The sequence below is a fragment of the Phaethon aethereus genome (assembly GCF_964289735.1).
Source record: "Phaethon aethereus genome assembly, chromosome: 3".
Lineage (NCBI taxonomy): Eukaryota > Metazoa > Chordata > Aves > Phaethontiformes > Phaethontidae > Phaethon > Phaethon aethereus.
In genome coordinates, this window is record NC_138576.1 from 125,079,419 (window position 1) to 125,106,993 (window position 27,575).

Sequence of the window (27,575 nt, forward strand, 5' to 3'; positions counted from 1 at the left end):
CCAAGATGAATTGCTTTGGCATGGCTGGTGTCTTTGCTCACAGGCAAAGAAATGTTCACAGTTTTTCCTCAAAAGGCCTTCACCTCCTGGAAGGCAATACTTAAAAATAAGGAGAATCTTTCAAGAAGCAGAATTAAAGTTTCTTATGCTTCTTACTTCTGTCTTCTAATACTGGCCTACGTATTGTGCCAATAGTTTAGTCAACCCTGGATATAGGGAGGTTAAATGCTTGAATCTCTGTGTGGAAGAATATGTAATTCTGAGCAACTGTCTAAAGCTCACTTAAAATGTTCCTGACATGGAGTTAGGCTGACTAGCTTTGACCGTGTACCATGCTCTGCTAGGAAATGAAAACTAATGAAATTGGTAAAATTTGGAAAGGATATGGGATACCAAAAAAAGTGAGCATTTCCTATTGCCTTACATCCTATTAGTGGTGAAATATAAGCTGCTGCTTAAAAAGGAATTTACATGATCACATGTAGCTGCTGCAGATAGACTCAGTGCTGCTTAACAGTAAATGATGGGGAAAAGTGAACTTCAGAAAACCCCTGGCTCCTTTCCTGAGCATTTAGACAGCTGAGTTACTGGACGGTTGCTAGAGGTTGGATGTGCATCAGACCCAAGTGGGTGAAAAATTATTTCAAGTTACTTCCAAGAAACTACACACTTTGCATGGCTCCCTGTTTCTTTCTGTACTGGGAAAATGTGAATTAACTTTGATTAAACTTCACTGATAGTATCTAAATTATGAAGTGTCTTGTTAGATTCAGCGGGCAACTTGGGCAATGAGACTGATGGGATTTTTCTTCTGAGAGGCCCGAGGCCTTCAGAACCAAGGGACTCTTGGCAGGATATCTAGTACATGGCTTCATGGGCTTTTGTATTTTTGAAAGCTAATGGAAGAAATGAGCCTAGGAACAGCTTGAAGGACCCTATCACTTACTGGATTTAATTTTCCAGAAAATAAAGTTGTAAGTGTTGATCCTGAGCCCGCATGTAAGAAAGGATGCTGAGTTGAGTAAGGAGACAATGAGGACTCAGCCTAGGTGATTTGGCTCTGGGTGGAACTTGGGAATGCTGGTGGTTGCATGCAAATCCACTTCTGGTGGCTAGCACTGATGGAGCAATGAGTGTGCTTCCCATTAGCATCTGTTGTTACACAGGAAGACAAATTGCTTTTTTGGCAAATGGCATGGGTCCTCTGCCAAAGACAAAAGTTTTGTTCTATGTCAAAACTGAGACACGCATATTTTTTTCTCATACATAAAAAAATTATAATTAATTATTTTTCTTTGCTACGTGGTCGTTTCCAACCCCAGGCTTTGACATGGAAGTCCCTGTACGTCTGGAGAGCTAAAACAAGACCTTACTTATATAGGCCTCTTGTTTATATCTTTGCCTCTTTTTGAAGGCTCATGATGGTCTAATGAAGGTTTTGTGCCAAGACTTGTGCAGTTCAACCTACCCTCCATGATCTAAAAAGAATGAATAGCAAGGTGAGAGAATTTACCTCTGATATGAAGTTATGCAGACAGTCAAAACTAAAGCTGTCAGTGGAAAAAAAGGTACGGAAAGATGTCATGACAAAGACTGATAAAGTCAAGTCAAATATAAATGAGTCCTCTGCTACTGGCTGCTATCCTGAAGCCTATTCCAAGCAGGCTTTTTCCTTCCCTAAGGAGCCAGTTCTGAGGAAAAGATGCTAATATAGTTTTTAGCATCTCTTACACCTAACTCCCTTTGGTCTTGCAGCGAAGTTCCCAAGGTTCTGCTCTTTTGGTGGAAAGTGAGAAGGCCTCTCCAGGCCTGAAGCTGGCAACAAAACGTACATCAGGATGCTGACACGGTGTTATCCCACAAGCTTCACGGGCTAATATTTGCTGTGGCTTGAAATGCGACTTCTGGGAAGTTGTGGTTGATATCTCTGCTGCTGGCAGTACCGTCGTCTTGTGGCTGTTGCTAAGGCCAACATCAGCACAGAAAAGGTGGGGTCAACCATAATTAGCCCTTTTCAGGAGGTAATGCTTTTAATGCTAGCATTGGAAGGAGGAGAAGATGTGACTGTTCAGCAGCACTGCTGTTGCTGATGACTGTGCTGCCTGTCCTGCTCATGTAGTTGGGGCAAATGTGTGCTTCCTTAAGCAGTTCAGAGGCTGCTGTGTTGTAAGAGAGCTCTCAAGGCATCAAACAACAGCCACGGTATTTGTATGCTCCTTTGTGTGTCGTGTAACGTTCGTGTGAATTGTATGTGCATTGTTATATCTTGTTTTGGTTTTCTTCCTTCATTGGTTGGTACCAGGATGTTCGGGATGTTTAAATAGAATCGAATGTTGCTGGTTTTTTCAGTGCTAGAGCCTTGTCTTGCTGCAGATTTTGCTAATATCACTTTCTCTTGCTGATTGCTGTTGAGACTTCTGACCAGCTGCTGATAGACACAAATCTCTGTATGATTTGTTACAATGGCTAGACTTAATTCAGAGCAGAAATAGATCTCAAAGAATTGTTGCTTCCCCTTGTTCCTAGTAAAGTGTGTAGAGCTTCAAATGCCCAAGAGCACGTATGGCTGCTAACTGAACAACATCCTGTTTGGATCCATCCTCCTCGCTATTGATCACAAATCCTGTGGCTGCTGCTACTGTAGTATGTTTCCTCCCTGCTCCACCCACTCCAGGCTGCTGCTGGTGGTCTGCAGCTCCATACTTCCTTCATCAAAGACTGAAATGTCCATGTCACAGATGGTGTTAATAATAACAATTGTGTTTCCAACAGTGCTAATGGCCGCGGGCTTCCTTTCATCCATCTCAAATGTTTGAAATCCTCTTCTAGCACCGACCACCCCTTTTTCAGGCAACTCAGTGGGGCGGTTTTGGCCCCAGAATACCAGCAGGCGCACTGATGATGAAACAAAATCTTAATTGCAGTACCCCATGGATTCCCCATTCCCAGTCCCTCCTCGCTGCTAGCTGAGGAACAAGATAGCAGCTATGAAGCTAGGTCTTAAAGTGTGGATACAGGTGTAGCCCATTGACCACGCTGGCCCATCTGATGTGAGCTCAGAAACTTGTTCCAAAGTTTTGTTTGAAGAATAAATGTATTTCTAGGCTTTTTATGTGATGCAGGGAAAACCTTGAAAATGAATGGAAACTTTCAAATGCAGCCTTTTTCAAATGAAGGTCACATCTTTATTTAGGAACAAACTTTTCCATTTTCATCCTTTTTTACTGTTCTTCTGTTTCTCTGACCTATTCAATCTCCCTTAAACATGTCCTCTCTTTTTCCACTGTGTGAAAGTAAGACTGGAAGGATGGGGAAGTTGCTGGCCCCTTCAGGGGCAACAGCGGGTTTTGAAAGAGTAAAACTCCTGTCATAAAGGCGGCCAGTATAGTCTGTAAGTCACAGAATACTCCAACTAAATCAGTAAATTTAACATTCCTTTGTGCTGGGTCTGGCTCAGTGTGCAGCACTACAGGGCCTTCCTCTGGGCAATGTTTTCAGCCCCCCAAGCCATCAAGGGAAAACATGAGATAGTTCTTGGAGTTGGCTCGTAGAAAATTGAGCCAGGAGTCAGCTGACCAGTATCTTATTTTAGGCTTTTCCTCTGCTCTGCTGCATGTTCATATGGATCACTTTCTGTCTACTCTTTCGCACCTCCTGAATTCTGTCTGGCTTCATAGTCTGATCTACTTTCTGATTTACTTTCTTGGGCTGCCATGCTACACACAGCTTGACTGGCCAGGATGTGTAGGCTTCCAGGTGGTACCAAGATGGTATCACAGACTGAACAAGAATAACTTGGGAGTACAATGCCCAAAGCATACGGGGAGAGAGAAAGGGAGGGGAACCAAACAAACTCCTTTATCTTTTGATTTTTCACAGTATCATATCCCTGGTTTAGATTTTATGGGACTGACTTAAGTCTTATTGGAGAGGGGAGCTTTTTGAAAATTAGGTAAGCAAAATACCATTTGACTATTTCTGCAAACTTTGAAACTGCTGAAACCATTACAGGTCTCAGCCTTAAGGGGGACTTTGATTTGAAAATATATTCAGAAAGTTCCCCCCTTTATTTTGTTTAATCTGGGCACTGCATTGCATTAAACGTGTACTAACTTAATGCTTTTTTTTGCCTTGGAAAATAGGCTTCAAATGAGGAGGTGTCTTCTGAATGTTGATGATAGATGCCAACCTCAGTTTGAACTCAGTTTGAAATAATCACAAATTCAGAAAGCATACGTTGTCCATTTTGAATTGCGAACTATTCGCGGGAAAAATAGTAATATGTTTTCAGTATTCCTTGCTGACCCTAGAAGTTAATACGATCAGTAAATATTCTGGTCAAGGTCATTTTTACAGTGAGCTGAGTTAAGCAAACTTCTTGGAGAAAACTGAGGGAAGTGATGTACAGAAAGATCCCACCAAGGCAATGATGGGTTAGAGCAAAGTGTTCAGGAGCATTCAGAGCAATCCTTTTCTTATTGAAGCTTGCAGCTATGCTCCTTGCAATACAGAATGTCATTTCCCAGTACACTGGGAGGTGAGGGAGAGGTTGGATAGAGCCACAGAAAGCATGGAAAGGTATGTACGTAAGTATGTATGCGTACAAAGCTATTGTTGCAGTTCTTGTGTTTACCTGGCCTGCAAAGCCCTTGCTGTCTTTCTCCATGAGCTTCTAGTTTTGTTGTTTTGCCTTAGATCTTCACATCCAGCATACAAGGCTTAAATCTACAAGCCAAAATACCAGGTGGTATAAAGAGTAGAGTTTCTTGAATAAGGATTTGAACCATGTCTCTTTAGGGAGGAAGACTGGGTGTTAAACTGCTGTCCCTCTGCAGGGGCTTTACTAGAGCTGTGTATTTCTATGCTCTGGAGTACCAGTCTTCATGGGATTTCACTCATCTGTTACAAAAGGCAAATGACCCTGATTTGAACTTCCTCCAAATCTTCCCCTTGTTGCTCGAAAGCCTTTATTCTAGCCAACTGAGCAACAGTTCAATCCCACCCCTTCTTCCTCAAACACCGCTTCAGTCTCTGAAAACTCTCTTGCATATCCTATTAGATACAGTGTACATTAGATACCTTGAACTGAGTCTTGCTGCTCCTGGCATTTCTGGCAGAAGGGATTCTTGATTGGTGTGGGAATAGTTGCCCAAGTTTTGCTTACTGAAGAAGGGATGCTCCCAGAGCTGCATCATGAGCAAAGACTTCACAGCAAGGATGTGGAGTTTTCAGAGCCACATGGCAAATATTGGCAATCTCTGCAGGGTTTGCCTAGGAGTCGGAATAATGAAGGGATTCCTGTTAACTCTCTTGGATATAAAGACTTAAAGAAAGAAATGGTGCTATTTCACAGTCTGCTCCCACATCATACTGTGGGCATTGACTCTGCTCCTGCTCTAGGGTTTTTTTTTAATTATTCCCACGATCCCCCAAAAATGCTCAGTTCTTGCTCTTCCTATCACCTACTACTGTTGGTTTATTGTTCTTTTATGTGAGACAAAAGAGGGGCTACACTTTAACTGAACCATATTCCCATTTCCTTCACAGCTTCCCCTGAAGTATACTGGGAGATGAACATCTCCTTTTTCCAAATGAGTATCTTGGCTTTCCTCCCGCTTTCTATCTTTGGCAATCCCTATGACAGGAACCTAGATCAAACCTTTTTTCATCAACATCAAACACCATCAACTCTATTGGATACGGCTTTTGTCTGAAGGCATTAAAGTGACAGGATGGGAGCCTATTTAGTCCTTTATTAGGTCTTACAAAATCTCTGATAACTGGAAATAGAGAATCTCTACGAGTCCATTGTGAAACTGCATAAATTCAGAACTTAATGAATTGTAATTAGTGGCATCATAATGGGCTCCATATGTTAGTAAGTCATTTAGGAAGAAATACAGTTGTTTGCCATTCTGCACAGCACTGACAAATTAGGATTCAAACCATACAAGCCTCTGTCTTTCATGGATCTCTTATACAATATGTTTGTCAAGAATGTACTAATACGAAATGATGTGCAAAGCAGGATGCACAGAACTGTTCTGTCTTGTTTCCATGTTGCCTCTTTGTATGTGAGAGAATCAACAATGTGCATGCCTGGTCTTGTGTTGCAGGAGGGTTGGACCATCATGACGCTTGGATAAAGCAGTCCTCAGACTATAGGTTACTTTCTGTATTTCACTACATCCTAGACTTAGTAAATAACTACTTCCCAGGGAGGGAAGTATTGTCTAATAGATTTGGTTGTCATGCCTGAAGGTGCTGTATAAATGACAAACAGACATATGTTTGTATAATCTTCATTACTTTTAACACAGCTCAATATAATTTCACAAAATGTTTCATTTATTTTTATTTCGAAGATTGTGACAGTTAGGATTTTGAAGTACAAGTTGCCATCTGCAATCAATTTATGATCTCTCCCTAGTGCAATTGTGGAAAAAAAAAAAAAAAAAAAAAGAGGAGAAAAAAAAGACAGAATTATTTGGAGTAAAAAGCATTGAAAAACAAGTAGAGTGGAGTAATAGCACATCTGTTTTCATAAGAAATCATGGAACCTGGACTTTTTTCAGTGTGGTATTTTACTACCACATGGCTTTAATCCTACATCTGGGCCTGTTGTTTTATGAAATATTTCCCACAGATGATGTCAATTATAATTTTTGTCCCGCTCGTCAATTTACGGACTTTTGGAATAAGACAAAATGAAACAACCAGAAAAAGAACAACTTATGTGGTCTACTCTCTGACAAAATTATAGCTGTGTGATACACTTCTAAAATCAATAACTCTGTTAATGATTAGCAGAAAACATTGCTTAGTTTATGAGCAGAGATGTGGCCCACACTCGCCAGATGTTTGGCTCTAAGTTGCATTCTTGTTTGCTGTGTATTTACCAGCAGATGTTCAGCAGTTTATTTAATACCTCTTGTATGAGCCAGTAGTAGGTCTAAGTCTGTGCGACATTTATAAGCCATCTGCCAGCAATACAGGTGGAATGCTTTTATGATTTTTCTCTTCCCTCTTTTTTTTTTTCCCAGTGGTGATCTATCAGTGAAATCATAGATAAGTCTTTATGGATTTATATAGCTGTTAGGAAGTAGAACGCTTTTCTTTGTAAGACGACCCTAAAAAGTATACCTCAGCAGATGTCTTTTCAGCTGTTCTTTAATTATTATTTTTACACTTAACCTGCAGTACTATATGAAAGATCTGATGAAACTCTCCTCAGGGATATTCCAGCTGTTTTTAAGTTTAGACCTTTATTCATGTATGAATGTTCTGAAGGCTTATGCTCATTGGAGTCTGAACCTTTTTTGAATTGGCCTTTGAAAGAAGGGCCTGGGCAAAGTAAAGATCCAGCTTGTGTTCCCAGCTTTCCCAGAGCTCAGGAGTATTTGAGTTTAGGGTTTGCAGTGAACTAGACTCAAATTGTTTCAATGCACGGGCATGCACAAATTCCAGTGCTGGTTTTAGTTGGAAATGCTCGTGGGGTCTGATCCAAATCCTACTGGAGTGAAAGACTCTTGTTGACCTCAGTGGGCTTTGGATCAGGTCCATGGAAAAGTGTTTCTATGAAAAGAATGCCTTTACTGTGGCCCTGATTCAGCAAGGTATTTGAGCATGCACATAGTGTTTCAACATGTGTATGGTCTCGTTGGTATATACATGTTTATTGTTATGCAAAGGCTTGCATTGCTCCTTGAACAGGGTCCCTCAAGAGCTGTCACCCTGTCCAAGTTGAGTGAGGGTTTTTTCCCTGGTAGGGGAGGGGTCAAGAGTCTTAGCTTCAAGTTCTGTAGCGCTTCAGAAATCTGCTCTATGTAAGGGAAATCCATGCAAAAAGCTTGTATTCCTGGCTCAAGACTTACCCTGACTGGCTCTCCAGAAGCATAGCTGGAGTAGGTAATAGGATATTATCCTGTTTTTAATGGCATATTGGGCTAGATTATACTTCAAGAAGATGGTCAAGGGAATACAGTCAGGCAAGGCAGTCCCTGGTGCATGATAAACTGCAGATCCATAAGATATCTGAGGCCAAAGCTACCCAAAAACTGCAGAATCGTATCACAAATTGTATTAGCACATGAATTTAATTTCTAGGTTGTGTATTAATATCACTTGGATATGTACATGCTCCTCCTGAGTATTTGCCACAGTATCCAAAACTGGTGCATAAGGAACCACTTTGGTAGTGAATTAAAAAAAGTTTATTGCTCTATACAGGAGGAAATATCAGAAGTAGACTATGTAAAGAAGGGCAGCAGGCAGAAATAGAGGAGACATTCAAAGACATTCCATATCAGTTGGAACAGTCATTGATATTATCACTGGCTATTGCATATTCTGGCTGTGTGAAGTGTTGCAGTATTTTCTGAACTTGGTTCCTTTCCTTGTTTTTACCTGCTTTGTGCCAGCCGTGGTCAACCCCAAATCAAGCTGATCAAAAAGGAATACTTGAGTTTTCAAGAAATAGCTTAAGGTTGGTAGAAGTCATCTGTTGGAGGTGGGAAGAGTGTGATCTGTGAAAATACTTCTTTACTTTTTCTAAGTAGAAGTATCACATATGTCAGTTAATTAGTTTCCACTATAGTGAAGATATAAACTTGATGAAGCTTTCAGCCTCCAGGCTCAGTTCAGTTCTGTGGTGAGTGTGACCTTTGAATGTATAGAAGAGTGTATACCAGCAGTGGTTTTGCCTCTCTACACAGTGTTAAGACTTGTCATTGCCCAGTCATTGTGTTCCTTCATAAGGAAGGATTCAATGTAACAATTTTCAGAGACCACCTCAAAAACGAAGCTAAGCCTAAGCATGGGGCTTTTAAATCTCAATTTATTTAGCTATCACTGCTGAAGTTGAGGTGCCTTGAGCACTGTGTGGATATTTACATGTGAAAAGATGTTGGGATGGTTCCAGTTTGCTGGCGTGCAGAAGTGAGATCTAATGGCTGGTCAGACTGCTTCAGCCTAGAGTGAAGGTGAAATTTCGTAACAGTGATGTAACTAAGTCCTGGAACAAACTAAGAAAAGAAAAAAAAAAAGTACAAAAATTGTTTCATCAGCCCTTAAGGCCCTCAAGTAAGGATTTGATTCCGATTTTTACAGAACAGCTCCAAGACACTTAAAACCTAAGGTCTCTGGAGAGATCTGGCTGAGGCTGGTCTGAAATAGGACTGTAGGTATTCCTCCCCTTCTGGAGGAGCAGGCAGGTGAGATCCCACCCACACCTCCCCAGCATCCAAAATAGCCCTAAATGTCTCCGTGCAATGGAAGCAAACCCTACATGTCTGTCTGAAGGATATCAGTCCTTTACTCCAACTACAGAGAGAAATTATTTGGTATGTGGTAGTATTCATTCCCTTCTTAGGGGAGAACAAGAAGATCTATGCTGGTTTCAGTGTGTTCCTAACCCTTTTGAAATTGAAAGCTGTAACCAAATCTCGTGTTTCAGGGCTTCAGCCTGCAGGACTTGGGAAGGATTTATTGTTTGCTTTCCACTGAGGCACCAGACTTTTTCCCAGCTGGAGGCATGACACTGGAGGTAGGCCAGTGCTTGGACGTGGTACATAACAACTTCTTTTTGCAGATGACTGGCTGGCCAAACTGATTTGATTACCAGATTTGGGAAGAAGTTTTCTTCTGCATCGCTTGGTAAGGCCTAGAACCATAACAAGGCATTTTGGTTGGAAGGGCAAAGCCGAGAAGGCCTTATGATGTGGCAACTTAACGGACGTACCTGAGCCTGACAGAAAGTCTTAAGTTGTTGGCAAAATTTCAAGGGGATGTGCTCAAATTCAACCCAACCATGAGTTCAGTAAAGTGTCTCCCAGTCCTCTTGCCTCTTTGTCCATAGGAATGGATCTAGGCTGGGCTTCACTTAGAGTCCTGAGATGAAGTTTCTAGTACTAAAATTAATGGCTCACAGAGAAGCTATGCTTCTCCCCCAGAGCCTTGGGGCTCTTAGATGACCAAGGTTATACTGGCTGGTTTTCCTGCTGCTCCATAAATGTGGTGTTCCCTTTCCTCTTCTGGGGAACGGGTGCCTCTCAGCTTGCTATGCAGTGGCATGAAGAGGCAAGAGTCCCATCAAAGGTGTAAAGAAGTTCACCTTCCTTTACATCCAGAAGCTTTCTCAGCAACCAGGGGATGCTCTGGGATCAGCTAGCAACTTTGTGTGCCACAAGGTAAAGCAAGGCTGGTGTACTCAAATCAAAAAGCTTTTTAGTCACTAAGACTCAAAGGCATTGGAGTCAATGCCTGGTGAGATGCCTATTACCAAACTAGATTTCTTGGCATTGCTCTGTTTGAATCAGTTGTTGACAAAGCCTGAAGAAAATAGCAGCAGCGGGGAAAAATGCATACACTGAGATAGTCAGCGCTACCTGCAGGATTTGGGGGATGTTCATTTCAAAACTCATAGAAATGGAGTGCCCAGGTCTTCTAGAAAGCTTTGGAAGTCTCACGGCTTACAGCTAACTGCACTCAAGCTGTATGAGAATCTGGAATAATGCTCAACAGCAGGATCTTTTCAACCAACTGAAACAAAATAGCTGTCTTGAAACTGCCTGTTGACAGAAATCACAGGTTTTCAATTAAGCTTACCTTGAAAAAAAGGCTTGCTTTCCAGGGAAACCTTTTTCTTGAAAGCTGTTTCTTGAAATCCAAAATGTTTCCATCTGGATAAGCTGAAGGGGTAGTGAGGGAATTTGTTGCTATTCTGCAGGCCTAGATCCCCATTCATTTCTCTAGTCTGTGTGTCCCACCAGGAATTAGGAAATACATCTTCGGTGATGCAGGAGCTCTTGTCTGGAAACAGGGAAATCAGCTGTATCATGGGGCTTAAAGAGAGATGAGAGTATGAGGTCTGGAACTCCATCTCCCAGGGCACCATGCAGCAGCATTTCCTAATGGAAATATTTTTGGGTTTTGGTTGAAATATTTTGGTATTTGAGTTTCAGCCAAAACATTGAAATTTTTCCTTTGAAAAATCGAGATGAAAACTATTTTGTGTTTCCATTGAAGTTTTGCCCAGGAAAAATAAAGCACTTTCCAACCAGCTCTACTGAAGATCACAAAAATTACTTTTTTTTTTTTTTTTTTTTTTTTTACCATTTAAGCAGCTGTTAGAGGATTAAGATGGATGCTACAGGCAAGAATAAAATTGAGAAGGTAGCGCATCAAAAAATGATGGCCAAATTTTTTTTTTTAGAACAGCGTTTTCATATGTGTTAGTGAATTGTATATATAAGCACAAAGCATCAAATGTGCCTCCTAAATGTGAAAATGTGCATGAAAGTTATAAAGGCTTGTCTGCTTTTTCTGTTTTGGATTTGCTACTATTTGTAAGCAGGCTGTGTCAAGATACTTACAACACTTCAGTTTAACTTGGTTTTTGAAAATGCTTATGAAAATGTTGACTGTCTCATCTAGAGTACTTCCTGGATCCATCTTTCCTCTTAGCATTACCAACCAAGGAAAAGAAGAGATCGGAGGCTTAAACTCTCAGCCTGCACACTTGTAATTTTTGCATTATCATAAGCACATACTTGACTGCTTACAATATCAACAGATCAGTATGGCTTTTGTTTTTTCTGCGCGTGCACTCTTTGTAGCTTTGAGTACCAGTCAAATATGTGTTAGATAAATGGAATAAAGCCTAAAATATGAACATCTCTCCCTGCTTTACTATTTGAGTCAACTCATTCCTTACAGAAGGGTACTTAGTAATGTTAAGAGTGACCCATCCAGGTCCTGATGCAGTCTACAGAAATTGTACAATGTCCCTTAAACACGTTTCAACTTGCCTAGTGACTCTCACTGCACCATGCTCAGCGTGCCAAAACAGCAGCAACTGTGTGCGTATGCACTGCTCTGGTGCAGCATTTCATATGTGCTTCACAGGAAACAGCTTGGACTCTCTAAGTGTAGAGGTTTTGCCGTGTCAAGAGTAGAACATGCAGGAATAGGTGACTGAAGAGGAGATTCTTTGAGGGGAAAAGGTTTAGAAAATGCTCAGCTTTGTGGGATATTTGTGTGGAGCTATAGTCATAACGTGCAGATGCAAGTCCTTGTATGGACAGCTTCACTCCAAAATAAGTCTTCTTTTGCTTAAGGCATGTCACCAGCATACAAGGAAAAACACTAATTTTTCAAAGCTTTAATGATAGATTGTGGCCATGCCATTGATAATTATAGTCTACATAAATCCTGAGACAAGGTTGAAGCTATCCTTAAGGCACCCTGACCACAAAGCGTGTTGCAATGATACTCCTCTCTGAAGATGGTCAGTTGTTATTATAGGTTTTTACCTAACATAGCAACAGCAGTTCATCCTGAGTGAACTGCTGCACGAGAAAATGAAATGGTATCCATCCACATGTGCTTGTGACAGTGCAAAGGCACAAATGTTGTCTGAGATGTTTCACGTGTTTTCAGTGCACCACTGCCTGCATTGTCGCACCTTCCTGGGAGAAAGGCTAAATCTTTTCTTATATGGCAGAAGGCCTCTTGTGTTTGGTTTTAAATATTTCCTTTTTGTGATGTAGAACCATCTTCAAATTGATAGAAAAGACCTGAGATTCTGCTAGAGGGTTAAGAAAAGCTTATAACTGTGCTGACAGGGGAAAATGCTTTGCAACTATGCTAAATCACCAGCTCTTCCTTCTTATCCTAGGCACAGGGGCACTTGCCACAGGTGTAGCATGACTAGAGGTGGGCAGTACTCTGTGGTCACTGTTACAAGACTGAGATAAGGATGTACTAGCAAGTGAGGGTTGCTTTTTGTGCCACCACTGATGGAGAAAAGGAGGGGTACAGATCTGGAGACAGTTAAAGTATCCTGGGTTGCACAGCTTGAATATTGCTAGTAACAAAATCCAGCATACCTAGAGAAGCTCAGGTTATGCATCTCAAAAAATATGCGCAAGCTATTTGGGAATTGATGCAGATAATGCTACAGTACTTACAAGAGGTGTCTTTCTGACATGTATCTGCTTGACGCATGTTCTGAAAATCTTGACGTAATGTGCAGGAATTCAGCTAGTCTTTGCACAGAAAATGGAAGAGTTAAGGCAGCTCAAATCAAATAATTTATGGTGATTTATCTTCTAAAGGATCCCAGTTTGCTGTCTGCTCTGTCAAACATCTTGCATGATCTCTTTTGTGACTGATGCAAATGGATTAACTGACAGATATATCCTAACAATCTGTGCTATGGGATCTGCTGTGGGAATTCAGGTAACGATACTACAAACGGCATGATAGTGTATTCATGGGTCATAAATTAAACTCCTGCCTGGACTTGCTCAAGCGTAATTCATAGAGGGACACTGGGTTTCTTGATTGTTTTGTGCTTTTTGTCTTAAAAAAGTGACTTACTGGGCACAAATAATTGCAGTTGGTGGTAGAGTTCTTGCAAAGAAGAAAGGTCCTGGAGATAATTTGAGTAACTGCGTCAGACTTATCTTCTGATGATTTAGAAGTGACATTGAACATAGGAGTGTTTGCAACACCAGCAATCAAGCACAATTTCAAAAGGAGCTTCTTACATCAGTGCTGTGCCTTCAAAGCACAGAGCATACGATAGTCACCGATGGTGATATGTGATATTGCAAGTGAATCAGTCATTCTACTTCAGTGACCAAATGCTGCAGAGTAGAGAGTGTTTATTGAAAAATCTCTAACTACTAAGTGCAGGCACTGCTCCAGATGCCTGTGAGACATTACTTAGACAAAAGTCATCATTGACCTCTTAGAATTAATTTGTGGATGAAAATTTAATTATAGTAATGCATTTGTAACTTTTTGTTCTTTTCCCATTAGGACATGAGGAAAATGTAGGGTAGGTAATAGCTGGATGCCACAGATTTACCCAGATCATAGGCCCTGTGGGACACTGCTCTGTGCTTCCAAAACCAACTGGAGCATTGCTGTGTTCGTATCTGCACGTAGATACACAACAGTGCTGGTGTGAATCATGGCAGCCTGAGCAAATTTTGGTGACTTTAATACTGCCTGTGATCTTTCTTCTTGCTCCAATTGCCTCGTTATTACTTAATAACACTAAAATTGCCTTTTGATTTTAGTGTCTTTTGTTTTCTCCTTACTGATCAAGATCAAGCTCTGTCCACTTGCCTTTGTTGTCTTCCCTGGATGCTGTACTCTGTGAAAGGTAGCAGTACAACAGATATTACAAAAGGTGTTGGGACACCTTAAATCCCCCTTTGGGCTATCTTTTACGATCAGTAGATTTTTGGGGAAAAAACGCCACCTTCAAAGTTTAGTATTCAGCAAACCCCATCTGTGGTTCTTACCAATTTTCTTGCTATTTTATCCAGTCTTTCAGCAATTTATTCCATGTTTCAGAATAGACTTTCTTTTCCCCTGCTTGCTGTTCCTGAATAGCCTGTATGTTCCATGTTAATTTTCCAGTCATACGAGTTATTCCATTATATGTTATGCCAGCTAACCTATAATTTTGATTATGTACTGATGCTTTCAGTTCCTCCTTTTCATTTCCCATACTACTTGCCTGAACATGCTGACATCAGCAAATCGACCCTCCATTTCCCTTTCTGTCCCTTGTATAACCCTGTTATCACTAACCACATTCCCTTCCCAAGGGTTAGGCTTTTTTCCAGGTCACCATGTTCTCCCTTGTTGCCCTGACTTTACTTCAGCAGTCAGTCAGTCAGTCATACATGCACAACCCCGATCCAGGCAATCTCTTCCCTGAACTACTTGGTAAACTTTTTTTTTGTCTGATGGTTCTTTCCACCCCTATGCTTTGGGAGGGACTGAAGAGTCTGAGAAGGAAAACAGAATTGAGGAACAAGCCAGCAAGCTGAAGAAAAATCATCGGGGTGGGTGGCAAACTATAGTCCAGTCTTAACCAGTGTTTGTGATTTGTTAGGCGAGCTGCTGTATTTAGCCTGAGTTATTGGAGTGCTGCAGTGTACCATTACCAATATCAAGTATGTCTGCTAGTAGGTCTAGGAGGTTTTATAGTCTGTCTTGCACCTAAATTATTGCAAGTGACATAGAACCCCTTCGAATGGGGCATTGCTAAAGGACTAGAGCTAATGACATGGGTGGTCTGGGGATTACTAAAGTGACTTTGAGTCATTTTAATTTTCCCTTTCATGTCTACCTGTGTGGCCCAACAGGAAGGAGAATAATGAGGGAAGCACTCATTAAATGTGGAAAAGGGATCTAGTTACCCATTTTCAGGTGTGTCGACATGTGTGGATCCTATATGGAAAAATCAATTTATAAATGAAGGGAAAAAAATACGTGAAATGTGAAAGTTTGAAATTCTGCAAGCCTTGCACCTGCCTTGCAGTGTGACATGTGACAGGCAGAGGGGAAAATTGGCTGAATTATGCCAATAAAACACTTGAGACCTAAAATAGCAGCGAGAATTTTTATGCATCAACAATCCTCGTACTGTAGGAGTTTGCTAACTGCTGGGGGAACAGGCCGTTTTGAAACCAAGGGTTTTCCACATGTCTAATAGGTGCATGACCTTTGCTACTCTAGTAGAGGAACTCGTGATAGTGTTGCTGACATTCCTCTGCAGGTGTCTTGGTATGGGAGTGCCAGTGTCTGTCTGTCTCCGTTCCAATGTGAGATGGGGAGAAGTGAAGTGACTTGTCCAAGATCAGGTATGCAGGTGTTTGTAGGCGTTGGGAGTTCCTCACATCAGCTAAGGCACTGCCATGCCCCTATTCCCCCCCATTCTGTTCTCTCTCTGCCCAGGATGGTTACGGGGCTCTGCGCTGCCTAATTCAACAGTCTTTCTAAAGCTGTGATTGTCACCCATGTGCCTTTCATTCATCCTGGGGGCCTTCAGGTGCTGCTAAAGTGAAGATGTAAGATACCTGAGCGTATCAATGCTTCCCCTAGCTTTTAAAAAAGGGAAAGTTTTACGTACCACATTTAGCATTAGAAGGAAGTTAGTTCACACCTCTGCAAGTCATGGCTAGTAATAAGAGTGTAGCATCTCCCCTGTGATATGTATTCTCCATATACAATTTTTTCACTTTTTTCCACATAGTTCTCACTACAACAATATTGACATACCTATATTTCATGAGCCCACCTGCAGCATCTGTCCCTCTTAAAGCTTTGATTTACCTCAGTGGTACAGGATCAGGCACCCTCTGAAGAAGTATGCAGTCTACAGTTTCTATTCTATGGCTGTTTCTGCGCAGAAATGCACCAGCAGGTAACACAATAAGCGAACACATGGTAGGAAAATTGTCCAGTGCACAAAAGAGATCCTGGATGACATTAAACAAATGGCCCAAAGTAGCTTTAGAAATGGTTTCATGCATCTTGGGCTGTTAGCTGTTTTATGTTTCCTGTCTGGAACGAAGAGAGAGACAGGGCAAAAGAGTCGGGGCCGGGGCCTTGTTTATGCTCGTGTGTTTATTGTATCAGAGGCATTTAAGTAGGAGGATATGACAGGTTTTCAAGGGGACAAGGTATGACTCAAATCCAGGTGCAGCTTATTTTCCATGAAATGCATCACTTGCCTATTAGACATAGATTTACCGGCGGCCAAAACAAATCTTGGCAAAGTTGGCATTCTTCTTACCGTAAATGAATGGCATCTCAGCTTGTTATTGTTATTTTACAAATACAACAGGTGTTGCTGATTTCTGCTTGATAACCTGCTGTTTAAGGGGACTTATTTAACTTATACACAGAGATAAGTGGGCTGCTAAACCAAATTCATCCCAGGTGTAACTGCAACAATTTTTTTTGGTTCCTAAGCTAAAGATTCTTATCCTAAATCTTATTTATTAAAGCTGGACAGATGTTACTGTGTTCTTCCTAAATAATGGATTTTGAGGTGTGTTTGCTTCAAGGAGTTGAGCTTTTTTTTTTTTTTTTTTCTTTTCCCTCCAATCATTTTGGTGCCTTCTATTTGCATTTGCTCAGGAATAAATGGCATGGTAAGCCCACAAAAGCATATATCAGAACTTCACATTCTTTGAAAAATAGACATTGTGCTGTGGACATGCCAGGAATCCAGGTCACAAATGGGATTTCAGCCTGTAAATGCTCCTGTACTGTGTCAGGTAAAAGAAAGCTTATTGGAAGAACTTGGAGGAATTAATTTGGATCATAAATATGTTTTAGAAATCAGTGTCCTTTGTGAGATTAAATTAACATGTCCCGTTTTAAGAAGCACCCAAGCTAAAAGCAATGTTTTAAAAACTTAAGCTAATGAAGTAACTGTCTATACATGTTAATGATTTTAATTTTTTTTTTTCAGGGGGGGACCAAACAAACACTTCTTTAAATACTGGAAGTTAAATCCAAGGGAATGGTATTTCCAGGTAGCCTGCCAGCATTGGGTGCAGATAAGATCTGCTACACAGTTTAAAGATATTTGAACACTCCCCACATTTTTGCATGCTTCCAAAGAGAGAAATACCACAGACCTGAGGTTACGGGTGTCTGTGTTGGGTTTGGTGGGAGGGAACAGATTCATCTAGTCACCCCATGGCACTGAATCATTATTTCCAGAAATGTTACCTCCTGAGTCAGTCAGTAATTTGGGGGTATCCACAAGTCCATGCCTGTAGGTGGGTACATAAGTACCCACTCACATCTAGTGTAAATACCACTGGCAGGATAACTTCTGCATGAACTACTGTGCAGTAATCCTTTAGGCGCTCAAGAGTTAGTGTTGCCTCAGTGGACCTTTGGTTATGCTAAAAACTGTCCCCCAGTTACTCTTGTCTATGGATGGAGACGGCTTGACAAACTTAGCATTTTATAATCTGAATCGTGGTAATGGTTTTACAATTATTTCAAGTTCTACCTCTGACATGATTCATCAAAACGGCATGCAGTGTAGCCCCACATGATGTTCCTGGCTTTTGTATCTCTTGGTTTAGTTCTGACTACAGTCACTAGTCTTTCCCATAAAAGAGTTTCTGAAGGGTTTTTTTTCCCAGAAGAAATGACAGTGGAAGAGACCTGTCTTTCAGTGCAGCTTTGTGAATGAAGGTACGCCACTCCTGCTGCTGCTGGCTGCTAAATCAGTTTTATTGTTGTATGTGCTTTAAAACATATACCATAGATGAGGGAGGCTCGATTGGTTTGTTTTTTAAGGGTTACTTGTTACTGCAGACTCCAGCTGATACGGTGGCCTCTCATGCTTGATACTGTATTTACAAAATTGAGACTGGTTCCTGGACTACAGAGGTTTATAAACTCAGCAGACAAGACAGACAATATGTTGTAAAATACTATTAGCCTTGTTTTATAAATACACAGAAGTCTTAGAAGACAAAGCAACTGGCCAGTAGGTGACAAAGAGAAACTGTGGCAGAAGCAGGAACTATCTGATTCTAGAGATCAGAGGAAATTCAGTCTTTGACTTAAAGCATGAAACCTGTCACAATTTATGTTCTGAGTCAGTATTTTGGTACTTACTGATAAAACATAGTTTCTCTGGTGAACTTCTAATAGGCCAACAACAAATAGGCTGCCAGCAAGAGCCTTGGGGCAAGTGTATCCAGTCATGCTGTATATGCAAACATAAAAACCAGCCAATGAAGCAGAAATCTTATCCTTCTCTTGTCCCCACTCCATACCCTCTGCAGCACACAATATACCTGATCGGAACACCTTTGTTTCATTTAGTGGCTTATTGCATTGTGCTGTGCTTATTGATGTAGCATTTGAGCACCTCCTATATTATCAGTGATATCCTATGGGGTCTCTTCAGGAAAGGGATGTATGGCTTTGGATTCTACTCTGTGTGCCAAGTGACTAACCAGGTTTTTAAAATTTGCCTCTAATCTCTAGTTTACCCCAATGTGTTCTTACCCTCGTTAATCTGCTTAGGACAATGAGGAGTGAAGGGAAAAGTATTTGTATGGTTGCTCTGTTCTCTTACCTTGTTCTTGGTGTGCTCTTTGAGAGCAGAAGTTCAAACTCTGCCTTTGTATTTGGACTGGGAGAAGCGTGTATTGCTGTAGGGATCTTGAGCTACTCCCAGATAGGAGCTTCCCACCCAGAGGCAGCTCTTGTGGCGATGTCTGTCTGCAGGTTTTCAAAAGAGCTGCCTCCAGGCTCGGACACCCAACAAACCCAGCTTGCGTTCCTCTTTCTAAATCAAAACATAACCAAATGGGTTTGGGGGTCCCTGTAAAATGACCTGGCAATCCAGTTGTGGTCAACTGTTTTCTTCTTCTGTGTGACTAACTTGGCTATTTTTCCATACTCCCCTTGTAAATGTATAATGGCTTCCCAAATATCTTTCCCCTTGTTACTTCCTACTGTTAAGTCAATTAAATTTGTCTTAACTCTTTGCCTTTATCCTGGCCAGCTTTTCTCCTGCACTCCTCGTGTATCAGTGATATACCCACCCCCTTATCCAAAGACTGAGGTATTGAGGCTGACTTCAGATGCTCTGATTACTTGGTAAATGCAGCTGTGTAAACTGGAAGCCATCTTTTCCTTCCCTGAGACATTCTTTGGGGTCTAGGAATCTTACAGACAGCTTTTGTCCTCTTCTGTACCTTTAATCCAGTTGTTTCTTGCTCTGGGAGCTGTATTTGTCAGACAGGGCTATTTTGTATGAACTCAGTATTCCTGTTGCAAAATATGCCTTCATGAGACATACTGTGCAGATGGCAAACAATAGCTGTCTCCAGCCAGGGAGGAAATCCATTTGTCACTGTTTCATCATCGGTCCCCATTGTGTTGCCTTCAGACAAATCCATTCATCAAGACAAGTTCCAAAGTGCTGGTGTTTATCAGGGATACTGCACAAACCCCATCTGTTTAAATGCAAGTCCTCCCTCTGTAGTTTATAGCATTGCTTTTTATTTCTGTTACAAGGATGTCTAGAAAGACTACCTGAGGTCAACAGCCTGTTTGCAGGTGATGGTTACTTTTGAACCCTGAGTGAGTTGTTGGCAACAGGGACAGAATCTGGGACCTTTTTCTGACAAGCTGTTCAGCCTAAGTGAGAATAGGTGGCTTTTATTTACTAACATGAAGCAGAACGTGAGCTTATATGTGCCATCCTCTACATGTTGCCCACCATGCCTGCCAAATACCTCATACTGAAAGGAGCCTGTCTTGATGGATCTTGCAACCTTTGTTGAAATGTTTGGAAAGGGGAAATGATGTCTTTGTGTTTATCGGGGTAGTCGCAGAGTTGGTTCTTCTTGTCAGTGTCCTGTCCACTCTTTAAAGCTTTCTTCTGAGGCTGGGTTCTTACCTGCTGGTGTACTGACATCTCCAGAAGAACGCATGCTCTGAAGGTGAGGAGGAACTTCTGTGGTCATGTAGAGGGACTGGATCCCTCAGACAGGGAAAGTAGCACGCAGGATTAGGTGGCTGTGTCACTAGACCCAGTAACAAATGCCGTGTGCCCCACAAGCTCAGAAGGGCTGGTGGGTACTGCAGTGTCTGTCCCACTACCCCTGAGAGCTGGCCCTTCAGCTAGGGGCAAGGCTTGGCAATGGACTGTGTGCAGAAATGCTTTTGCCGGCACCATATGAGTCTGACACACAAGTCTTTGGTCTTGCAAGCTTCACTTGTTTTGATTTGAGGTGTTTTCATCCAAATTTCCACCATTTATGGAGTATAACAGTGAGAAGTTGCCTGCCATGGGGAGGCTCAGAAAGAGACTAAGAACTGGTTGGAAAAAACATTCTTGAGATGGCAACAGCAGCCATAGAAGCAAGATCAGCTATTAAAAAAAAATCATGTAAGAAAGCTGAAGGCATTCAGTTCTGGGTGACCTGAAATGATGAGAATGCAGCTAGAAGAGAGAGGCTGGGGAGTTCATGCACAAAGCCAGAATGTGCTGGGGTGGGCGGCTTTAGCCGGAGATCGAGGCAAGGATCAGTCAAAGACTGAGGGTTATCTAGGAACACTGGTGTGGAGACTCTGTCTTGGAGGCACTGAATTAAGGGGTTTCTGGCCAGGGTGTTTAGTGAGGGAGTGTTCATAACAGTAAGCAAGCGGATGCTTTTAATCGGAACAGTATGGAGCTGGCAAGTACCCTTCATACTGCAGGGCTTTTCTTTTTCCTTTCTTTTCCCCCTCTCCTCGTCTCTCCCTAGCATGTATTTCATGTACTATATGAGGGCTTGGTGGTTTGAAATCAGTGAAGATAGGCTGCCTTACGAAGGCTGAGGATCTGGCACATGTAGACTTAATTATGAAACCTGCAAATAAAAGAAGTGTTCTGTATACCCGAGAAATCACGGAAAGGGTTAGTGTTTCACCAGGAAGCTGACAGCACCACAGTGGACCACAATTAAGACTTTAAAATATGTAACAGCATTTTTATGACATCAAAGTACTGTTGCCGCACAAGGCAGCATTTATGAAAAGATCCCTGCTCTTCACCCTACAATCATGATGTACGTATTGGCAATAAGGAAGTCAGCAATAGCTATTTACTGCTCTCCTGCAGCTGTGGACTTATAACTTGGGTCCCTAATTAAGTAGAAGCAGGGCTAACCACGAAGCACACCACAGTGCCTTAAAATGGCTTTCATACTGCGGAAATCTGGTGTTTGGTTACTCCAGAGAGTGGGTTTTTTTCCCCTTGAAAACTATATTTGCACATTCAGAAATAATTATCTGGAGATTAAAAAAAAATGCTGTCTTGATGCACCATGAGATCTAAAGAGCTTTTCATGGAAAGCATTTAAAAAAAAAAAAATTCCACCCTGTATGGGAGATATTGACACCAGCCCCATTTTTGTCATCAAATGTGAGTGATTGTTAGCAAAGAAACTAGCCATGCTGCACAAAAGAGATCACAGCATGTGCATAAATCTGCATAACCTAATTGACTATCTTGGGAACGTGATCTTCAGCTGTAAAAACCCGCTTTTGACAAAACAATAAAGTTAAAAAGGAATGTCCCATCATTATGTTCCTTAAATGTCACAGGAACTGCAGTAAGTGCATCTTGGCAGAGGCGAGCCTACATCATTAGTTCCTCTCCTGGTTGCTTTTAGGTTTTTTGTTCCACATGGCCTGACTTGACAGGACAACAAATAGGTCTTTGCATCTGTACACATTTATTAGTGGATTTTATCGTTGGACATCAAGGAAATTGAGTCTCATCTAAAGGTTTATGACTGTACACATCTGTGGATTTTACTACCCTCCTTTCAAACAAACAAACAACAGCAGCAGAAAATTATTTTTGGAAAGTACACTTTAAGATTTAATAATAATTTGATGTTCTGAGAAGTCCTTGGCTGTTTGTTCAAATATTTGCTGAACATTTGTTGAGCACTTTAGTTACTGGGGGTGGGGTGGGTAGGGAGCTGCTTGCGGGGGAGGCTTACTTCTGCCTTGAATGAAAAGGTGATTTGTGTAATCACGGTCTTCCTCTCTACCCCCAGCATAGCTATCTTCTGTTGGATCGTGTATAGAGATGACTTACTGGGAATAACCACCTTTGTACACATAGAAATTCTGTCTCTAACTGATAACATGCAAAGAAATACGGGGGGTAGGAGGATGTTAAACTGGGGCATAATATTGCCCTGTGCTGCTTTTGCTGTTATCTGTTAATAAGTAAGATTTCAACACGTTCCAACTCTTCTGGATAGCAAAAGAGAGCCTGAAATCTAGCTAACGTAAAGCAAGCCCCGAACAGTCTGAAACGCCTTGCTCATTTAAATTCCTGATGAAATTAGTGAGCTAAAGGATTTGTTCAAGATTTCCTCATAATCAAAGTACTGCACAGTTCCTATGCCAGGAACTTCACGCCTGGCTGTAGTCTGAGCTGTCACGTTTTAAAAAAATAAAATAAAAAATCAGAATCCTGAAGCGAATTTTGGAAGCAGCAGCTGGGTGTAAAATGAAATGGTGCACGCCTGACATTTCAAAGGGGCTTAAACAACAATTTTGAGTGAATTGCTGCCTATTTTTTCTTAATGCTGTGTTTATGTGGAAACCTAAAGATGACAGCTTACATGTCAACAGTCTGATATATTTTGCTGATAATAATTTGAGGGTGTGTTTCATTGGAAGAGGACTGTCCAAGGTAAAAATTCAGGTTTGAAGTTAAAGGAGCTTGTTTTGATGAATTATGCTTTGTTCATGAATATTTTGATAGCTTACATAAGGGAGGGAGGACTAGAAGCTGATTTTTTTTAATTTAGTTTTTTCAGACTGGGGAGCTGGATGGAGGAGGACTTCTGCCGAACAGGTGATTCTTAGTATCTGTCTTACAGAGGGTGCTGTTTCGTGAAAGCATCTTCAACCTACTTTATTTCAACTTGCAAGTGTTTCAGCTGAGATTAACTTTTTAGATGGAGAGACTAACTGGTATAAAGAGTCTGAGAATATGGTGCTTGTTATTCATTGTTTTGTAGTGAGGAAATACGACTCTTGGTTGACCTTATAGACTGATTTTACTCTGATGTATGCTGATGTGTTCACTTTGAGGTAGCTTTCATACACAAGCTCTTGGAGGAAGTGCTTGAAGAAGGAGATGGGATACTGGGCTACATGGCGCTTCCCTGAAGAGAGGACTCTCCTCCCTTCCTGCTGTGCTCATGGTGGCTCTGTTTTGAGGCCCACTTTGGGACAAAAGTCATGTTCAGGCTTGCTCCTGTGTAACTGCCCGAAGGTTGTGACAGAGCTTGGAGCAGGGCCAGGGCCTCCATATGGACCTCCCAAGTCCCCATGCTGCAGCCCGACCTCAGGACTGGATTGCATTGTCATCGTTCTGTTTAAATGGTGTTGTCTGGAGAAAGAGAAAACTGCACGTAGGACTAAAACAGTAATCATCTTAGACAAAGTGATGGCTAAACGTCTTTATTGGGCCCAGCAAGAAGGTCCAAGAGCAAGTCTTCAGGACAGGGGATGGAGCACTACTTATGCCTTTTGTTGAGCTATCTTAGCCAGCTCATTTACAGTTATGTAAATGCAAAGTTTAAAGAAACAGTTGCTTGCTGGGAAGAATAAATGTATGTTTTCCCTATACCACACAGTGCAAGTGAAACTGCCACTGAGGTGAAGAAAGCCTGTGGCAGTCCCTCTTCTCAGTCATTTGTAAACCTTTGAATGAGTTCCCAATGTGAATTGTTACTCCGCTCTGCAGTGGGCTACTTTTTGGCCAGCTCAAAGAAGCCCCAGAAAATATTGCACCCATATGCGCTTTTTTTACATTCTCATTAAGTTTATAAAACCCACAAATTTAGACCATCTGTCCTATAAATGTTTCTAAACTACACCAAGATGAAAAAGCTGGTTTAGCTTTTTGATATAAGCGGTCAGCAAACCAAACACAAAACCAGAGCAAAGCAAATATTTTCTTGTCATACATGCTTCCCAACCGTGACGGATGAACTGTTATTTTTGATGTGTGTTTGGATCCAAATTTTGGAGAGAAATGCCTCCTAGATATGCACACTTAACACCAAACCAGCTTGATATGGAGAATTCTTGTTGGGGAGGGGGAAACAGAGGGAAAGTTGCACCATATGCTGCCCATAGACTATATTAAAGAAGCTGTTTCTTCAATTATTTGTCTTCCAACTGCCCTGCTGACTGCTATAACAAAGCCATCCCAGGCATGGACTGTGTCAGCCATTCTCAGGGTAAGGTGTTCATGTTTCTATTCAACCCACTTCTCTCTTGAATGTTAATCCAGGCGTATTTATTGCCTCCATGTGAGACTCCGAAGCAGGATTGGAGCATGATAATGAAGAGAGGCTGTTTGAAGTGTTTGGCTGACAGGTGGGATTAAGCCCAGGTTCTTGTTCCAAGGCAAACTGAACAGCAACCCGTGTATTGCGAAAAGACTCAATAAAGCAAGTGGTAGAATGTGGAAATCTCACTTGAGATCCTTTTTCCTAGTGTTTCTATGGACATGGCAAATTCCCACGCTAAACCCTTTAGGAATGAGAAGGCACTGTTTAAATTGTACACCCTGCTTTGGTATTTACAGCTAAGTGAAAAAAAGAAGTCTCTTCTGACTGTGTCCAAGGGCATTTTTAGCTTCCTTTGCTATTAGCACATTACTGCTGTGAGAGCCAGATCCTCACCAAATCCTGGGTCAAGGAGGTCTTCTTCTATAGGAAGGACCCCGAGTTTGTACACAGAGATATTCTTACCCATTTGCTTTGGGTATGTTACAGCACTTACTATGCAATTACTACATAGTATTATGTACTAAATAGATATAGCCATGGACCTTTCTTCCTGGTGTGCTGAGGTACCATGAATGGAGCAGTTGTGAGCATTCACAGCTCCCCTTTCTACACCTGGAAAGCCATATTGAATTATTGTGTCTTTTTCGTGGAGGATGAGAGAAACAGTGGTTGAGCTCTGCAAACAGTAAGGGATAAATCGTTGCATGTGCAAGGAGTGCTGGCTTTTTGGTGTCACTGAATTCAGCTTGCCTACTGTCAGCTATTTTCTGTGCAGATATCTGCAGCTGATACAGTCCTCTGGGCCCTCTTTACCATCTGTAGGCGTTACAGGCAATACTTAGGCACACGTCATCTGACTTGTCTTAGTCTTCTATCTTGGAGGTGAATTGCAACCTAAAAGTGTATTGTTCTCTTCTGTGATTATAGGGCAATTGAGATAAATAGGTGTTAGATGCCTGCATTTGGGCTGAGGGGTGCATCCTATTTGTCAGTTCTCCACTGTATGGCCACCTGGTTTTGTCCATAAAACTGTGCTGCAAAAAAACCCAAAGTCCTAGTTAAAACAAGGTAAAAGCTGAGCAGTGTTCAACACTGCCATCACTTCCTGATTCTTCCATGGTATTCAAAGTTTCTCCATCTCTGCTTGGCCAGCCTAAGTCTGACTCCAAAAATGTACTTTTTCCAACCCTTTCCTGACAGTTATCTGCGGGTTAAACATCCTGGCTTTACAGCAGCTTTACTCCAGGAGAGCAGGGACCAGTGTGCAAGGACACACTAAATCATTTCCGTGCAGCAGGAGGTAACGGGTGTGCTGTCAGCGCCGGCTGCAGAGTTGCTGCCTGCCTCTGCATCTCTAGGGCTTGTCTCCCCCATTCATTCCTGCTATTTGTGCAAGACTCTTGCAAAAAAACCAACCAAACAAATAAATAAAAAATAACAGATCAGCACAGACAGGTGAAAGATGTTGCTGACCAGTGATTTAAATTCAGTAGCCATTTGTGCCGTGAGTAGTGTAGTTTCGTGTCAGTAGGTGAATGAGGGGAGTGCATCCACAGTGAGTTGCTCCTTTTAAAGATAAAACAAGGTGCAAAGGTTTGGTGTTGCAGTATCTCTTTTTGGAGTTCTCCCACTCTGGTCTTCCTTAAAAAAAAAATTGTGAATGGGGAGAAATTGAACCGTTTCATTTTACCTTCTATTGCACATGCCTTTGGGTTCTGCCTGCTGAACAGGGAGGTACTGGAGCCCCTTGGTAGGCTGAGCACCCAGTCCTCCTCTGCTGGCAGTGGCTAGCAGGGAGTGCATAGATGAGCACTGTGACTATGCTTTGCAGGTGAGATCCCTGGCAGAAATGGGCTGGCCTCTGTCAGAGCTCAGCTGGAGAGTCTTGCAGACATAGCACAAGTCGTTTTGTTCCATCCTCCACTGCCGTGATAATTTAGCCTTGTCTTTCAGCCCAGGATAGTGCTCTACCTGACTGTCTCAAAAGAAAATGTCATGTTTCGTAGGTAAGCAGCAGCATTCCTCTTCATAGAGCTCTGCTTCTCGTTTTGGGAAAATGAAGGTTTATTTTTCCATCTTGAGTTCAAGCCTTAACATGTTCTTCAGTACATCAGCTAAAGTGCTTGTTGAACAAAACAGTTACTTCAATGAATAGCAGATCTGCTGGAATAGATGCATTCTCTGTAAGGTTGGGACAAACTGGTAAATAATTTTGGCTAAAAGCCCTGTGTGGATGGAAGAGACATTGAAACTTTCTTTCAGTGCTTTATCGCTATATCTGTATTTTTTGAAATTTGAAATGGCTAATCTAGGTTTTAACTGCATAGAACTTTTGGCTTTTTAATTTCTATATCAGATTTTGAACATATAAAGGGACCTAACTCAAGAGAAGAAAAGTGTAAAAGGTTACAGACTAATTCATTTGGAAAACTTAGTTTTGTTAAATGCAAAATTTAAGGTTTATAGTTAAAGCAAAAATCATTTGGAATCCAACACTTTGGGCTGGTCAGGACTGGTTTTATTCTTTGTAAACCCCAAAGCTTGCATTTGACACAACCATGTTGGGCTTTTTTTCCCCTGGTCATTCAGTGGAAGAATTTACTATTTCCACAGCCTGAGTTAAAATGCTGTGGAAGAAATGCTGCATTCTGTATTTTGGCTCTGTTGACAGAGAGGCTGTGCAGTGCACTGAGGAATGGTATGACCCCACGATATGCCCTGTTTCCTACAGGGCACTCCAAGATGAATAGGAGTCTCTGCAGCAACAGCAGAGGATTTTAGATTTACAACTTTGTGGGAATTTCATAGGTCTTGTGATTTCTGCAGCCTTCTGTGTATGCCTTCTAGTGTTTTATAGGAACTGGAGTTGTGTCATCAGGCTAAGATTGTGGACTTACAAGTTGTATATAC